Genomic DNA, 18697 nt, shown 5'->3' with positions numbered 1-18697 from the left:
ACGTCACTACACAGAGTTGTACGGGATTTTCCAGCCAAATGTATTTATGTAAGGATACGTCTCTACTCTTTATTTGTATTATTCATTTATTTATATAATGTGAGATTTATTTTAAAATTTCATTTCAGTTTTTACACAAACAGGGAAATGTGCAGCATTGTTTTGCATAGTTTGTACCTACCTCAGAAATACAAGGGCATTCATTATTTAGATAAATAAAATATTTTATTTAATTTTTTAAGAGAAATAATAAAAGGAAACTTTGTCATAATTTTGTTTGGAATTTGGAAAAAATCGTATCATGAACCCAGTATCATGAATCGTATCACATTGTGGGTAGAGTGTATCGTTACATCTCTAGTGCAGACTGTGAATGAATAATGAAAAAGTTTAATTGAATTGAATTGTCAGGGGTAAATCTATAAAAATCTTTAGAAAAAACAAAACAATACTGAACGAATCTTTAACCCCACAGACATCACTTCATTCTGCAGACATGCTTCTGTAACAGATATAAATAACCACACGGGCTCGGAAATACTTTGGAAACTTCTCGTCAGTAATCAGATTTTGCGGCCGCCTGTTCAGACGCAAGTTAAGACGTCACTATGCAAAGCAGAAGCCAATTATCAACAACATCCAGACACATCACCAGTTTCCCTGGACTCAGGCTCATCAGAAATGGAATGATGCAAAGTGGAAACGTGTCTCGGTTCGATTTGTTTTTGGAGGCTGAAGAGGAAAAGAACAATCCTGATTGTTTCCTATGCAAAAGGTAAACGGTCTGAGTCTATAAATCCAGACCTGGTTCCACTGAACATGTGGGGTGCATTACAAAAAACTAAACACAAGAATAAAAAATGTGGGAAAAAAACCTCACTTTTTAAGAATAACAATTTAGTGTCCTCAGTTTCTAAACAAAACATGTCTAAAAGAATCAGGAATCTGCATTTAGCCAGTATGAACCAAAGCGCAGAGCCTCTCCATCATTACACACATTTAAAAAGAAGATGAAAACGCATCTTTTAAATGGACATTTATATGATTCTGGTTCTGTTATTTGAGCTTTTTATGTCTTTTTAATCTGATTCTTGAATTTTATTCTTTTAGCTGAATTACCGTGGTGTCTTTTGCATTTTTTGAAACATCCAGGGTTTGAGGTCAAGCAGTTTCCCTTCAACACAGAGACGGACATTATACAGATTATCCATGAGAATACGGGGTCTTACAAATCTATTTTAGGGATGTGGTTACATCCTCTTCATAACTCACATACAAACGATCTGTGACAGTTCAGGGTCTCAGGATGAGTTATTGGAATGTGGTTAAATCAGACATCATAACTCAGTTTTAGTTTGTCCTAGGGCTGGGAGATATGTATTTTTCAAGATCAGTATTTTTTTTAAGATATGGTATTTTTTATTTTTTGTATGACTGGGACGTTTTATATGTCTGTGGCTGATTCTACTGTCATAAGTACAAAGAATATAAAACATATTCATTTCACCATGTATATAATAAAGGTTTTCTACTATAAGCTGCTTGGCCCCACAAAATGACACAACATACTGGAATCAGTACGCATGAAACAGGTGCAATAAATACAATGTTTATTATTAATATAATATTTAAGTATTATATAGTTACCATTAGCTCTCCATTTAACAAATAAAACCACGTTTGCAGTCTCCCAGTCACCACTGATGAAGTGCACAGTTATACCAGTATACTGAGGTACAGCTCGACTGTACAACTTGATCACAGGTCTGTTGTAGAAAAGTGAACGACTTTAAATTTCTCAGATTCCAGCTTGCTTCACTGTTGCTGGTATAACGTCAGTATAGCAATTAAACTGAAGTATTTTCGCCCCGGTAGTAACGTCACTTAACCGCAACAACCGACAAACTGTACAGTATATCTAGTGTTTTAATCTGTGTCCGAAAACTTCTAAACTGATGACAGCTCATTTCTTTGTTGTCTTTGTTGTTGTATTTTCTATTTTATTTATGCATTTTCTCCCCTTTTTCTCCCCAATTCAGCGTAGTCAACTTGTCTTCCGCTGCTGGGGGATCCCTGATTTAATTCGAGGAGGGTATATTGCTGCTCATGCTTCCTCCGACCCATGCGCAGTCCTTAGCGGATCCTTTCTTTTTCACCCATGCACTCTACACGGGCACCTCTATCTGCTAATCAGGGTCCTTGCACAGTGTTAGAAGACCCCACCCACATAGTCCGGCCATCCTGCCCTAGCCAATTAGACTCTGCTTCAGGCACTGCCAATTATGCCTGCTAGATGGCGCCTAGCCGACTGGTGGCAACGTCGAGTTTTGAACCGAGGAGTTCAGAATCTCAGCGCTGGTGTTCTTTGTTGTTTTTATATGATTTGCTGCCTTTTGAAGTCTATTGCTGTTAAAACTAACTATGTTCCGGTATGGCCGTATATGAAAAATCCATACCATATGAGGAATCAAAGACTGCATACCAAACATACCAGCATACCGCCCAGCACTAGTTTGTCCATGAGAATGCAGGGTTTCACACAGGTGTTTTGGGATGAGGTTGGATCCCCTATCATAACTCATGACTAGTGTAAAATCCTTGGGCATCAGTGACATGCTGATTTATAGTGTATTTATGTCATTCTTTTAATCAAGATTTTCTTTTAATTAGATTCTTGCTTTGTATTCTTCTGTCCTGTAAATCACTTCATACTGCTGCTGTATGACAGGTGCTTTATAAAATTATTATTATTATAATTACCGATTATGAAACGTTAACCGAGTGGTAAACCGGCTCCTGCCCCAAATTTCGTGGACTGTGCTGCAGCCATCACATTCGGTATGAATGCATATCAATAAAAAGTAGTTACATTCACTTTTTCTGCATTTAGCAGATGCCTTTATCCAAAGCGACTTTACAGTTACACTATACAGTCTGAGCAATTGAAGGTTTAGGGCCTTGCTCAAGGGCCCAACAGCAGCAACCAGCATTCTTCTGATTACTAGTCTAGTACCTTAACCACTAGGCTATGGCGTGCCCGATTCAGTTTTACCACCGCTTTATTCTGGTCAGGGTTGCGGTGAGTGCAGTTTTCATGAAAACACTGGGCATAAAGCAGCAATACATCCTGGATAAGGTGCCAATCCATTGCTGGTATTCAAACCCAGATCTCAGCGATGGTGGGACAGCGTAATAGACAGCTGCGAAGCGGTAAAAGACACTAGCACACCAGAGTTGACATTTCAAACTCGTCGGTTTGAAACGCAGTTCTGCCATCCGTCTGGGCTGGGCACCTACATTAACAACAATTGGCCTGTTGTGGAAAGCCGGATAGGGACCTCATAACTGATGCAATTACAACCTCTGCTGGCTGGTTGATGGCACCTGCACAAAGTTGAGGAATAATGCTGATCAGGGTGTGTCTCTCCATACACAAAGCTGATCCACATATGAACTCGCCTTACAATATTTTCTTTAAATTTTCCATGTCCTTAATTTTTTTTTAATCTCTCTTGTTTGAATTTCATGTTCTCTTAATTGTAACTAAATGTTTGCAAGAAGTCTTTCTGAGGTTTTAGATCTCAGGAATGTTTTAATGCTTTTAATTAACTTTTTTTTCCTTATGTAAAGCACTTTGAATTGCCACCGTGTATGAAAGGTGCTATACAAATAAACTTGCCTTGCCTTGCCTTGCCTCGCGCAGGTGAAAAGATGCAGTCGGCTACCGCACACGTGTCGGAGGGGACATGTGACAGTCTCGCTCTCTTCAATCAGAAGTGGGGATCAGCATCGGTAGAGAGGAAGCAAAATGCAATCGAGTAATTGGATACGACTAAATTGGGAGGAAAATTGGGAAAAATGCACAAAACAAAAGTAAGTGTTTAAGTACCAATCCCATATCCAGAAAAAATTTGACACTTTCTTAAAATGCAATAAAAACTAAAAACTAATTAAAATCAGATGAACTCTTATTTAACTGATAGTGGGGGAAAAACTTAGTGACAAACTTAATTTTATTTGTTAAATATAAACACATTTAGAAATTGATTGGTTCAAATCTCAGAGGTGTTATCTGTATACTGGCTGTCTACACAGACATGATGTCTGAGGGTGAATGGCCATTTTTGTGTGTATTTTTACTAATTAAGAAATTAATCATTGCATCTCATGTACAATTAAATGAGTGAATTTTTGAAACGTCACTGAAAAAAGACACATGTTTATAAACACGACACTGAATAGCAGAAGATCCTCATTTTGTAAGTTCTGTCAGACAGACAGGATTGTAGAACCCGCTCACCCCTGGTATTGGCACTCCTGTGTCGAACTGACACTTTTGAAGTTCATATTGTGTGATGAAAATGTTAACCATGAGGTCCATGTTTGGCAGAAACTAGTCTGTTTATCTCTGATGCTTCATTTCCATCCTGTGCAATTCAATTACAGAGGTTCTAATCAGATGAGCTCTGTGTTCTTACCTCATTAGCGCTCGACTTAATTAACCAGTAACGACCGAAGCTCGTCTGAGCTTCATATAAACCAAACACATGATACACCGAGGAGGAAAAGACGTATTTAAGCTATGTTTCAATTTTAATATAATCACAGTAAATAAATCAACTTCACATTTACACACATCTTGTGTCTTTTTTCTATTAGTCCAAACGAGAAAGTGCATAGTTTGAAATTAATAACATATATAAACAGCGCTGAGGTGGCAGAGCCGATCAATAGCACTGCTGAGATTCAAACCCAGATCCCAATGGTGGTGGGCTAGTGAACTAGAGGTGTTTATATATTTAAGTAACTTTAATTAAATTACTTTTTCATACAGAACTAATTCACTTTAAAAAGGTGGCGCAGCGGTAAAATATGCTAGTCACCTGAGCGAGTCACCTGCTAAACACCAGAGCTGGGATTTCGAATACATCTTATCGAATCTCAGCTCTGCCATCCGGCTGGGCTGGGCGGCTGTATGAACAACGTGCTGTTAATACAGGGTAGGGAGCCGGATAGGGACCTCATAACTGATGTAATTAAGACCTCTGCTGACTAATGGATTCGCATTTGAACTCGCCTCGTGCAGGTGAAAAGATGCAGTCGGCTACTGCACACGTGTCGGAGGGTGCGTGTGTCAGTTCGCTCTCCTCAATCAGGGGCGCGGGTCAGCACCAGTAGAGAGGAAGCGTAACGCAATTGGGTAAAAAAATTGGACACGCTAAAAATCAGGAGAAAATGCATTAAACTTAACAACTTAACTCTATATAAAACTGTATTTTGTCTTTGTTCTGCATAAAATTTTGTGGATGGAGCTAAAATTATTAAATGTGACAAATCTGCAAAAAAAACAGGAAGTGGTAACAACACCCACACAGTCCTTCATAAAGGGTTTAATTCTAAATGCTCACATTCACGGACCACTAACCATAAAACACAGTGGATCTACTGGGAATATTTCTGTTTAGGTGATGTCCTGTATTCCCAACAGGACAGTGTGGCGCCACTTACATAAGATGCCCGGCATGTTCGTTATGGCTCGACTGTGATTCTGTACGTCTAGACATCAGAGTTTGGTTGGTTACAGAGCCGGGACTAACGGTTTTATATTTAAAAATCCACACTGTGACTATTTATATAAGAGTTTGATTAGTCTCTGTGAACTCTGGAGGGAGTGAGCAAGCGATACCACCCAGCAACGGATTAGCGTCCCATCAAGGGCAAAATAATCCAGGGTAATAATGTCTAATCATCCATTTTAGCATTCGAACAGCATGTGATATTAAGACGGTTGTTTGAGCCGTGCAGCTACAGAAAACACACTGCTTTGGTGCTATGAAGGACTTGTAGAACCACCACTGTGTACGGTTATGTACCTCTGGCCTTACTATAGTTCAGCAGGGGGTGTGGATTAGGGCTGGGCAATACTGCGAAAAAATTAAATCTTGATTATCTTCAAATTTATTACCAATTCCGATTTTTTTTTTTGTTCTTGTATAATCGAAAAAAACCTAAAATTTCTTTTTTTTTTTTGCATTTTAATTGAAAAGACTGCAGAAGTGCAAAAATAGTATTGACTACAATTCCCATGCTCCCACGGATTCTCACGTGACTATGACATGTCCCCGGTCAGCCAATCCTGGTCGGTCTCCGGAGTTTAGATTCAGTTAAGCTGTGTTCAATTCCATGAACCTTATGATATTAAACTTTCCTTGATATACAGTATTGGAACAGTGAGGCCAATCCCTTTATTTTTGCTGTAGACTGAAAACATTTGGGTTTGACATTGAAAGATGAATATGAGACAAAAGATCAACATTTCAGCTTTTATTTCCAGGTATTTACATCTGGATCTGATACACACTTCAGAAGATAGCACCTTTTGTCTGAACCCACCCATTTTTCTTGTGAGCAAAAGTATTGGAACATGTGACTGTCAGGTGTGTTTTGTTGCCCAGGTGTGTCCTGTTACATTGATTATTTAAACAATAAACAGCACTGAATGTCTACGCTCAGTTTCAGATTTGGGTTTTGCCTGTGCAGACTGTGCATTTATAGTTAGAGGAGTAACCAACATGAAAACCAGAGAGCTGTCTATGGGTGAAAAACAAGCAATTGTGAAGTTGATTGGAGGAAGATGGAAAATCAATCAGAGCCATTGCACAAATATTGGCCATAGCCAGTACAACCGTTTGGAATGTCCTGAAGAAAAAAGTTGTCACTGGTGTACTAAGTAACAGATGTCGAACAGGTAGACCCAGGAAAACAACAGTAGTTGAAACATTGTGCGTGCTGTAAAGAAAAACCCTAAAACAACTGTTAGTGACATCAGCAACAACCTCCAGGGGGCAGGAGTGAAGGTATCACAATCTACTGTTCGCAGAAGACTTCATGAACAAAAGTACAGAGGCTTCACCAGAAGATGCAAACCACTAATGAGCAAGAAGAATAGTAAGGCCAGGCTGGAATTTGCCAAGAAGTACAGATAAAGTTGTATGGACTGATGAGACAAAGATGAACCTTTACCAATGTGATGGAAAGGCTAAAGTTTGGAGAAAGAAAGGATCTGCTCATGATCCCAAACATACAAGCTCATCTGTAAAACACAGTGGAGGTAATGTCATGGCTTGGGCTTGCATGGCTTCTTCTGGGACGGGCTCCTTAATTTTAATTGATTATGTCACGCATGATGGCAGCAGTACAATGAACTCAGAAGTCTACAGAAACATTTTGTCTGTTAATTTAAAGAAAGATGCAACCAAACTGATTGGGAGATCCTTCATCATGCAGCAAGATAATGACCCAAAACACACTGCCAAAACTACAAAGGAGTTCATCAGGGGCAAGAAGTGGAGGGTTTTGGACTGGCCTAGTCAATCTCCAGACTTAAACCCTATAGAGCATGCATTTTACCTGCTAAAGAGGAGACTGAAGGGAGTAACCCCAACACCATCAAACACCAACTGAAAGAGGCTGCAGTGAAAGCCTGGAAAAACATCACAAAAGAAGAATGCAAAAGTTTAGTGATGTCACTGGGTCACAGGCTTGATGCAGTTATTGCAAGCAAAGGATTTGCAACTAAATATTAAGTCTTATTCACTTTAATCTGTTTTAAGTTGATCTGTTCCAATACTTTTGCTCACAAGAAAAATGGGTGGGTTCAGACAAAAGGTGCTATCTTCTGAAGTGTGTATCAGATCCAGATGTAAATACCTGGAAATAAAAGCTGAAATGTTGATCTTTTGTCTCATATTCATCTTCTAATGTCAAACCCAAATGTTTTCAGTCTACAGCAAAAATAAAGGGATTGGCCTCACTGTTCCAATACTTTTGGAGGGGACTGTATATTCCACGAGCGTCTGGGCAGTTTCTGCCTCGTGACATGCTGGCATTTTAATTTAAATATAAGATATGCAAACTTGTACAATCATGATTGTCACATCGCGTGAAAACGTTAATTCGAATTAACCGAATTAATCGTGAAAACTGCCCAGCACTAGTGTGGATTACAGTTTCATGCAGACCTGCCATGTTATTAGGGGCCGGTAGGGACATGTAGGTTCATGCAACTGACAGTGCTGGATCCTTTCATCAGCAGTCTCTGCTCACATGTCCTCAATATTACATGTAAGCCTCATTTTACATGGTACCTGCGTTATTGGAAATAAGATGCTGTGCTGGATTAAGGACATATACTAGTAGAAAGAGTTCTAAAGTGGATCTTGGCGTTTTTTCTGTGCTTCAACCCATGAGGGTGACCCAGTGTGTCATGATTGGGGGCATGCAAAGGTCACTAAAAGGAAGTTCAACGCAGCGTTTGTTTTACTCGGCCACTACTGATCCTAATTCTCCTGAATCCTGATTTTTCTTCATCATCCTTTATAAAGTGTTCTTTAAATCTTTTTTTATGAAACATGCTGCATAAAACAATCGGCTAACTGCAACTTTACCATCAGAGGAAAAACAAGCAGTTTTTGTTATTTAGTAAAATGTAAATGTTTGTACACCCCTGTTAAATGTTCATGTTTTGTTATTTTACTAAATGAAGATTTTAACACGTCGTCTACAAGGAAGGAACATCTGCACACTGTAATGCACAGTTTCTATTTGCTTGTGTAATTTTGCATTTTGAAAGAAATGATGCATGAGCAAGTGTGAAGTATGAATTATTTGTTCTCCACATTTACATGTTTGATTAAGCAGACACAAATTAAAATGTGCATTCAAATGTGAAGACGATGTGCAGACGTGCTCTTCCCTGTCCAGGATGCATTGACTTCGTTTTTATTTTATTTTTATTTTATTTAAAATTACATTTTATTGTTTAGTTTTTTTTTATTTTATACAATTACATTTGAACAAGGGGAACACAAACTTCTTTAAATCAATAACCTCAGCACGGTGGCTCAGTGGGTAGTGCTGTTGCCTCACAGCAAGAAGGTTGCCAGTTCAAGTCTCAACACTGCCAGGTTGCCACTGCTGGGCCCTTGAGCAAGGCCCTTAACCCTCAATTGCTTAGACTGTATACTGTCTCAACAGTAAGTCGCTTTGGATAAAAAGCATCTGCTAAATAATGTAAATTTATTACTTTGATAAATAAAGTTGACAACAAGTCATCAGAGGGGAAAAAGTAAGTGACCATCACAAAAGTCAACATCTGAAGAATGCAAAAACAACATCTGGATGAACCAGAAGTATTTAAAAACAAGTGAAACTTTACCAAAGATATGTTTGGTGAAAAAAGGCACAATTGATAAAAAAGAAAACCTTGCCAAGTGTTAGGAATGGATGTGAATCTATAATTTCGGAGTTGTGTGACAGCCAGGACACCGAGCGTGGGCAGAAAGAAAAATACATTTCATAAAACATTCTGAAGCAATTTTGACAAGTCTGTGAAGAAGCTGAAGCTAAAAATGTTAGCTATTGCAGGAGGACAATAATCCAAAACATACCTCAAAAGAACACCAAGTTTTAGCAGTGTCCTTCAGAGAGACCTGACTAGAACATTAGTAAAAAAAAAGTGGGTAGAGCTTAGCAAGGCACAGACTCAGTATGTTTCCAAACATTTGTGTTGAACAGTCGTGAGTGTGTTGTGAGTGGCTGTTTTCCTCTTTCTGTTTAAGAAAAACCTATAAATTAGTGCTGGGTGGTATGATGGTACATTCGGTATACTGTCTTTGATTCCTCATACCGTATGGATTTTTCAAGTACAGTAGACCCTTGACTTACAAATTTAATTGGTTCCAAAGGGCTGTTCTTAAGTCAAATTGTTCGTTAGTTAAACCGATTTTTCTCATAAGAAATAATGTAAATAGAATGAATAGACCTCCAAAACCCCCCTTACGTAACCTCTCTAATGTCTTAAATGCTCTTTTTTGTTATAAATACAAGTATATTTTCCCTAAATCTTAAATGATAGAATAGTCATTCCTGTAATAAACAATAATACACAGTAGTACTGTACTGTACATAAAACACACACCACATTTCAGTACAGTACGTGTGCTGTACCATACACCGTAATACATTTCCTTCTTTTTTTATAAAATGTATCTACCAGAAACAACAATAACTCATATTTCTCTATTATTTCCTTCTTTATTTCAATAGTGTTGTATTTTGTAGGTGTAATTGCTGGCAGGAGTAATTACACAACAACAAATGTAATAGATTCATTCTCTCACCACTAAGCTTTCTCTGCACCTTATTTAGGGCCATTTTAATATTGAATTTTACAAAATATAAAGACAACACCGAAAAACACCATCCGCTGTCCGAATGTTCGTTCACGGTATATATATATATATATATCAGTGGCAGCTGCTGGTCTTTCAAAGAGGGGAAGCTCATTGTCAGCTTACATCATAAAATTTGTCAATTTATTTACACATAAATTCTGCCCTCTGTTCCTTTTACAAGAAAATGGCCTGAAATGGGTTGCAGCAGTTTGTCTTTCGACTTCACTCGCAAAATCCGCGATGGGACTGAAGCTCCTAGTGATTAAGTGACTAATGAAGTGTATTGCTTTGGCAATACGAATGTCCCTATTTGTCATGCCAATAAAGCTTCTTTTGAGTTTGAGTTCGAGAAGTGACGGTGTAGCACTCAAACTAGCTGTCAATCAAAACGGGATTCAGCCTTTCCACTGATCCTCCAATCATCTTGCAGAAGCTCAGCGTCTCAGCATTGGTTTGTAATCCGAATTTTGTTCGTATGGTTAACCGTTCGTAACTCAAGGGTCTAATGTACCGCCATACCGTAACATAGTTAATACAACAGCTGTAGGCTTCAGTAGGCAGCAAATCATATAATATTGCTAAAAGCGCTATGGAGTGCCGTGCGGATTAGATACATCTCACGAGTTAGCCAGGTACCGTTAGCATGACAGTGTTAACAGATGAGAGAAGTTTTCTCAATATGATGACAAAAAACATAAACAAAAACAGATGGAGGATGAAGAGAGGAAGATCGAATCTGCACCGGAAGAACCTACCAAAGAAATGAGGCGTGTCGGCAGTTTAGATCAGACTAAAACACTTTATACTGCACGGTTTATCAAGCCACGGCTGTTACAAACAGCCACATTAAGAACGCAGTAACAATCCACATATGCAAACACACGATTCCTCTCTAGACAGTCGAGAAAGAAGCATTCAGAGCAAATATTAATTCCAGGTTAAAACCTGGATTCCAGGTTTGTCTTACAGGGTGAAAATACTTCAGGTCAGTTTATAAATCAACGTTATAAGCAAACTGGAAGCAAATATATTTAAATAGTTTTCTACAACAGACATGTGGTCAAGCTGTACAGTGGAGTTTGCAAACATCGTTTTATTTGTTAAAGGGAGAGCTAACGGTGGTTGAACAATACTTAAATATTAAATAAACAATAAACATTGTTATTTATTACGACTGTTTCATGCGTACTGATTCCATCATATATTGTATCATTTTGTGGGGCCAAGCAAAGCTTATAGTTCTCAAAACCTTCATTATATACATGGTGAAATTACAACTATTTACACCGATTAGGCATAACATTATGATCACCTCCTTGTTTCTACACTCACTGTCCATTTTATCAGCTCCACTTACCATATAGAAGCACATTGTAGTTCTACAATTACTGACTGTAGTCCATCTGTTTCTCTACATACCTTTTTAGCCTGCTTTCACCCTGTTCTTCAATGGTCAGGACCCCCACAGAGTAGGTATTATTTGGGTGGTGGCTCATTCTCTGGTGCTGGTATGAGTGGATAAGACACAGCAGTGCTGCTGGAGTTTTTAAACATCTCACTGTCACTACTAAACTAAGAATAGTCCACCAACCAAAAATATCCATCCAACAGCGCCCCATGGTCAGCGTCCTGTGACCACTGATGAAGGTCTAGAAGATGACCAACTCAAACAGCAGCAATAGATGAGCGATCGTCTCTGACTTTACATCTACAAGGTGGACCAACTAGGTAGGAGTGTCTAACAGAGTGGACAGTGAGTGGACACGGTATTTAAAAACTCCAGCAGCGCTGCTGTGTCTGATCCACTCATACCAGCACAACACACACTAACACACCACCACCATGTCAGTGTCACTGCAGTGCTGAGAATGATCCACCACCTAAATAATACCTGCTCTGTGGTGGTCCTGTGGGGTCCTGACCATTGAAGAACAGCATGAAAGGGGGCTAACAAAGCATGTAGAGAAACAGATGGACTACAGTCAGTAATTGTAGAACTACAAAGTGCTTCTATATGGTAAGTGGAGCTGATAAAATGGACAGTGAGTGTAGAAACAAGGAGGTGGTTTTAATGTTATGGCTGATCAGTGTATGTTCTATGTCCTTATGAAAGTAGAATTAGCCACAGACATAAAACATCCCAGTAATACAAAAAAAAAAATAATAATAAAACCGTGATATACCAAGAAACCTTCAGAATTTTTAAAAATAACCCGATACAAACTTTCGATCATACCGCCTAGCCTTACTATAAACTGTCGTTTGGCCAGGGGTGCCTAAACTTTTGCATGAATGACAGACAGTTTGTTTAAATATCACAGCCACATTGCTAAAGTGCTGTTATTTTCTATACTGTATAATTCACTTCAGAGACCCAGTAGCACTGGATTTGGTTTCACTGGTGAAGGCGGGACTGTTGAATCGCTACTGGAAATCCATTTAGTAAAACAAGAACTGGTTTAACTGGAATCCACCAGCATGAACGGCCTGCAGCTACAGTTCCCATTTCACCGAGGCTTTAGTTACAGTTTCTGTTTAAAAGAACGCTATGTCAACTATAAGCTAACGTTTAACAATCAGCATGGACTGTTACTCTGGCCTCTCTCTGTATTATTTGTTTATTTATTAGGATTTATTAGGCTCGTGTTACGAGCTGAAGAAGGATATTTATGTAGAAGCCTTAAATGGTTTAAATCTCATCACTGTTGTGCAAGTCTGATTTATTATTAGATTTTTTTTGTGCACAAATACACCGATCAGCCATAACATTAAAACCACCTCCTGGTTTCTACACTCACTGTCCATTTTATCAGCTCCACTTACCATATAGAAGCACTTTGTAGTTCTACAATTACTGACTGTAGTCCATCTGTTTCTCTACATATCTTTTTAGCCAGTGACACTGACGTGGTGGTGGTGTGTTAGTGTGTGTTGTGCTGGTGTGAGCGGATCAGACACAGCAGCGCTGCTGGAGTTTTTAAATACCGTGTCCACTCACTGTCCACTCTGTTAGACACTCCTACTTAGTTGGTCCACCTTGTAGATGTAAAGTCAGAGACGATCGCTCATCTATTGCTGCTGTTTGAGTTGATGATCTTCTAGACCTTCATCAGTGGTCACAGGACGCTGCCCACGGGGTGCTGTTGGCTAAATATTTTTGGTTGGTGGATGATTCTCAGTCCAGCAGTGACAGTGAGGTGTTTAAAAACTCCAGCAGCGCTGCTGTGTCTTATCCACTCATAGCAGTACAACACACACTAACACACCACCACCATGTCAGTGTCACTGCAGTGCTGAGAATGATCCACCACCCAAATAATACCTGCTCTGTGGTGGTCCTGTGGGGGTCCTGACCATTGAAGAACAGGGTGAAAAAGGGCTAACAAAGCATGTAGAGAAACAGATGGACTACAGTCAGTAATTGTAGAACTACAAAGTGTTTCTATATAGTAAGTGGAGCTGATAAAATGGACAGTGAGTGTAGAAACAAGGAGGTGGTTTTAATGTTTTAAACCCACCTCAGACACGGCCAATCACATTGACAAAACTGACTTCTTGTTAGGAATTATTTTGTTCATAAGATATTTTAACCCGACCTTCTCTTAAACCGAGGTGGTTCTGACATGAACCCTTTCACCCTCCTGAGGCTGAAGCTGGTAGGTTTGTGGCTGCCATGCCAACTATGCTGTTCCTGCTGGACTGCTGGGTGTGATGGGAATCCGCTGTGACCACACTCACAATGCCTAGAAGTCACCAACAGACTATCTAGTAACTATCTAGTATCTGTTTATTCAATTCAACCCTCTCATTTAATAATCCAAATATCCTCTAAGCCACCAAAAGAGAATGGAGGTCCCCGTTGTGTCCGGCTCCTCTGAATGTTTCTTTCTTGGAATATTTAGGGAGTTTTCCTCGCCACTGTTGCCCCTATCTGCTCATAAGGGGGTTTTTGACCTGAAATCTGTGAAGTTGCATTGAGATAATGTCCATTGTAAAACGAAATGAAATAAATTGGACTTGATTTGTGACACACCCACATCTACCCACTCGGAATGTGCATGCGGCAACTTTGGATACAGCCACGTTCAAAGACGAGCTGCAGATCTAATCATTAATATGTGCATTTATTATTTATATTATTTAAATACTGATGATTATTGTTACATATCTGATATAAAAATATATGTATATATGAAGACTTACACCGATCAGCCATAACATTAAAACCACCTTCTTGTTTCTACACTCACTGTCCATTTTATCAGCTCCACTTACCATATAGAAGCACTTTGTAGTTCTACAATTACTGATTGTAGTCCATCTGTTTCTCTGCATGCTTTGTTAGCCCCATTTCATCCTGTTCTTCAATGGTCAGGACCCCCACAGGACCACTACAGAGTAGGTATTATTTGGGTGGTGGATCATTCTCAGCATTGTCTTATCCACTCATACCAGCACAACACACACTAACACACCAACACATTGTCAGTGTCACACAGCAGCACTGATGGAGTTTTTAAACACCTCACCGTCACTGCTGGACTGAGAATAGTCCACCAACCAAAAAAATATCCAGCCAATAGCGCCCCGTGGGCAGCGTCCTGTGACCACTGATGAAGGTCTAGAAGATGACTGACTCAAACAGCAGCAATAGATGAGCAGTCGTCTCTGACTTTACATCTACAAGGTGGACCAACCAGGTAGGAGTGTCTAATAGAGTGGACAGTGAGTGGACACAGTATTAAAAAACTCCAACAGCGCTGCTGTGTCTGATCCACTCATACCAGCACAACACACACTAACACACCACCACCATGTCAGTGTCACTGCAGTGCTGAGAATCATCCACCACCTAAATAATACCTGCTCTGTGGTGGTCCTGTGGGGGTCCTGACCATTAAAGAACAGGGTGAAAGCAGGCTAAAAAGATATGTAGAGAAACAGATAAACTACAGTCAGTAATTGTAGAACTACAAAGTGCTTCTACATGGTAAGTGGAGCTGATAAAATGGACAGTGAGTGTAGAAACAAGGAGGTGGTTTTAATGTTATGGCTGATCGATGTATACTGTATGTAATATATGAAGTTATGAAACGTGTGATTTTTTTGTATTTTTATGGACACTTTGCTAGCTGCGTATTGGTAAATACTGTAGTTGACTAATGATGGTCAGTTATGGGTTAAAAGAAAGTGGCAAAATTTGCATGAACATTGACTTTTTTTGTATAAACCGTCTCCAGAACAGGTCTAATAGTTTGGAATGCTGTCATACAAGTTCTGAATGGTATGTGGTGAAATGCTGGAGCATTCTTCATCCAACATCCATCCAGTTTGGATAAAGAGATAAATATCTACTTTTTACAGTCTGTACTTCTAAACAGTGGTTTGTTTGTTTATTAGGATTTTAACGTCATGTTTTACACTTTGGTTACATTCATGACAGGAACGGTAGTTACTCAATACACAAGATTCATCAGTTCACAAGTTTAATATCAAACACAGTCATGGACAATTTAGTGTCTCCAATTCACCTGACTTGCATGTCTTTGGACTGTGGGAGGAAACCGAAGCACCCGGAGGAAACCCACACGGACCCGGAGAGAACATGCAAACTCCACACAGAAAGGACTCGGACCGCCCCACCTGGGGATCGAAGCCAGGACCTTCTTGCTGTGAGGCAACACTGCTACCCACTTAGCCACCGTGCCGCCCCCCACAATGGTCACATATCCACTGTTGAACCTTTTAAAAGACCTACAGAGATTCTTTACTGCCTACATTGTAAACTGATTTGGGATCTGAACTTAAATGAATCCTCTAAATGCCTAAAATGTAACAAGTGGATATTAAATCTGCACTCGAGCAACAAACTCACAGTAAAGTCCTTTATCCAAAGCGACTTACAGTACTGACAGTATATTGTCCAAGCAATTGAGGGTTAAGGGCCTTGCTCAAGGGCCCAACAGTGGCAACCTGGCAGTGGTGGGGCCTGAACTGGTGACCTTTTGATTACTAGTCCAGTACCTTAACCACTAATCTACAACTGCCAAGTGTAAAATGTCCATAATGCAAGTCAATCATTGTTAGTTCCAGATGAATTAAGGGTCGTTTTTATTTGGGGGGCCCAAAAGTTACCCCCCATTGTCCCTGACTGACCAACAGGGGTGTTATTTGCGCCAAAACAGATGGACTTTTGGGAGACAGAAGTAGCAGGAGCAGGTGCTTCCCACTATAAACAGAAACGGACCAACCAGCCGACTTCGGTATTGCAAATGAATAACCGACACATGCAAGACATTGCGACAGATCTAACCCACGCAGTCTGTGTTTGCGCAATTACAGCGACTCTTACCATTCTCTCCGTGCAGAGTCTCTATGTACGAGTCCGTGTGCACTTGGTGGAAACTTTTGCACGGTGCGGCAGCTGCAGCAGCTCTGCGTGCATTATTCCGATTTCCGCTCCCGGTGTGAAGTACAATAATTCTAATGACTCGTGAGTCCGCCGGTCCTTCTGCTGTAGCTGATTCATTCACATAGTCCATAGAATAAAATAAAATAAAACTCTAACACGCGCTGTCCTCGCGACTGTAATCCTGATCCGCGCGAGCTTAAGCAGCCAGTGTTCGGGCTCCAGTCTTTATTGTTCACGTGCCCAGCGCGCGCTGACTCCAACCCGCCCCTCGAGCTCCACAGCGCTCGATTCGCCAATGAGCCGACTCTTTAAATGACTCAGGTAAACCGAATCGATTCTCAATCGAACAAATTTACATTACGACTTACAGTACTTGTCAGTATTTGTACAGTATTGGGCAGTTGTAGCCTAGTGGTTAAGGTACTGGACTAGTAATCAGAAGGTTGCCGGTTCAAGCCCCACCTCTGCCAGGTTGAAGCTGTTGGGCCCTTGAGCAAGGCCCTTAACCCTTAATTGCTCAGACTGTATACTGTCACAGTACTGTAAGTCGCTTTGGATGAAAGCATCTGCTAAATGCTAAAAATGTAAATGTTTATGTATTTAATGTCTAAGCAATAAAGGTTAAGGGCCTTGCTCAGGGGCCCAACAGTGTCAGCCTGGCAGTGTTGAGGCTTGAACCAGCGACCTTACTAGTCCAGTATCTTAACCACTAGGCTACAACTGTCCCACATTATTTATTTAGTTTATTTTATTAGGATTTTAACATCATGTTTTACACTTTGGTTACATTCATGACAGGAACGGTAGTTACTCATTACACAAGATTCATCAGTTCACAAGTTTAATATCAAACACAGTCATGGACAATTTTGTTTCTCCAATTCACCTCACTTGCATGGTTTTGGACTGTTGGAGGAAACCGGAGCTCCCGGAGGAAACCCTTGCAGACACGGGGAAACATGCAAACTCCACACAGAAACGACCCGGGTCGCTCGACCTGGGAATCAAACCCAGGACCTGCTTGCTGTGAGGCGACAGTGCTACCCACCAAGCCACCGTGCCACCCAGTAGAGGAGGAAGAATAATGCCTTTATATCTGTATATAGAAGCTGGCATCAGAGCACAGGGTCAGCCATTGTATGGCGCCACTGGAGCAGACAGGGTCAAGGCCTTGCTCAAGGACCCAGATGTGGATATTTTGTAATATCATCACATTAATTTCCTCTTATATTTGTTTACTAATTTTAGCCTTGGCGCCACCTAAAAACACAATTGCCAATTCATCACAGGGCAACACACACTCACCAATTCACTCATTCACTCACATCAAAAGGCAAATTTAAGCAACCAGACCAATTTAAACATCCAGAAAAATTCACAATCCACAATAATGAAGGGAGAAATTATTGCAAAACTAATTACAGCAGTAATCAAGGGACTCAAACCCATGCTGTTGAGGCCCCACAATGGTTTGGTCCCCTGTACAGGCTGTAGCACCCAGTGTTTCTGGAAAAACCAGACCAACCACACCGCTGACCAAAGCAGTGGTGGGGATAAAAATGAAATGAACAGACAGGGGTTCTTAAAACTTTTGAATCTAAGGACCTACAGATCCTCATAGATTTATGTTACAAAAACAATTATTTAAATGTTAATGGTTATGCACATTTGGGTATTGCTTTTTTCTTTATGCTTTATATTACTTGAACAGTTTATTATTTTGTTATTTTATTATTTTGTTGATGTGAAGCACTGCATGAATCTGAATTGTAATCGTAACTACAATTATGATCAGCAGGTAAAAGTTTCTCCACAAGAGGGCACTGTTAGCACAGTTTTAATGTATTTCACATTAATGTTAAGTGTTTATTAGTGTTACATTAGCTCCATTTAAGTGGCCAGTCAAATAGAAACATTATTATAATAAAGTATAACTGTAAGAAATAACAGGGGCCTCTCAGGTGGCGCAGCAGTAAAATATGCTAGCGCACCAGAGCTGGGATTTTTAATACATCGCATCAAATCTCAGCTCTGCCATCCGGGTGGGCTG

At 40.0% G+C, this 18697-nt stretch overlaps 1 protein-coding gene across 1 annotated transcript in view; it reads right to left on the bottom strand.

Annotated features, from left to right (window-relative positions):
- Positions 1-16825, bottom strand: part of tmcc3 (transmembrane and coiled-coil domain family 3) — a 40709-nt gene extending 23884 nt beyond the window's left edge. The window contains exon 1 of the mRNA XM_063007051.1: positions 16588-16825. The gene's annotated coding sequence lies outside the window, so the exon portion shown is untranslated. The remainder of the gene's footprint in view (positions 1-16587) is intronic.
- Between the last annotated feature and the right edge of the window lie 1872 nt (positions 16826-18697).

Source organism: Trichomycterus rosablanca, chromosome 1 (assembly GCF_030014385.1).
Source record: "Trichomycterus rosablanca isolate fTriRos1 chromosome 1, fTriRos1.hap1, whole genome shotgun sequence".
Taxonomy (NCBI): domain Eukaryota; kingdom Metazoa; phylum Chordata; class Actinopteri; order Siluriformes; family Trichomycteridae; genus Trichomycterus; species Trichomycterus rosablanca.
This window is presented reverse-complemented; position numbering and strand designations above follow the sequence as displayed.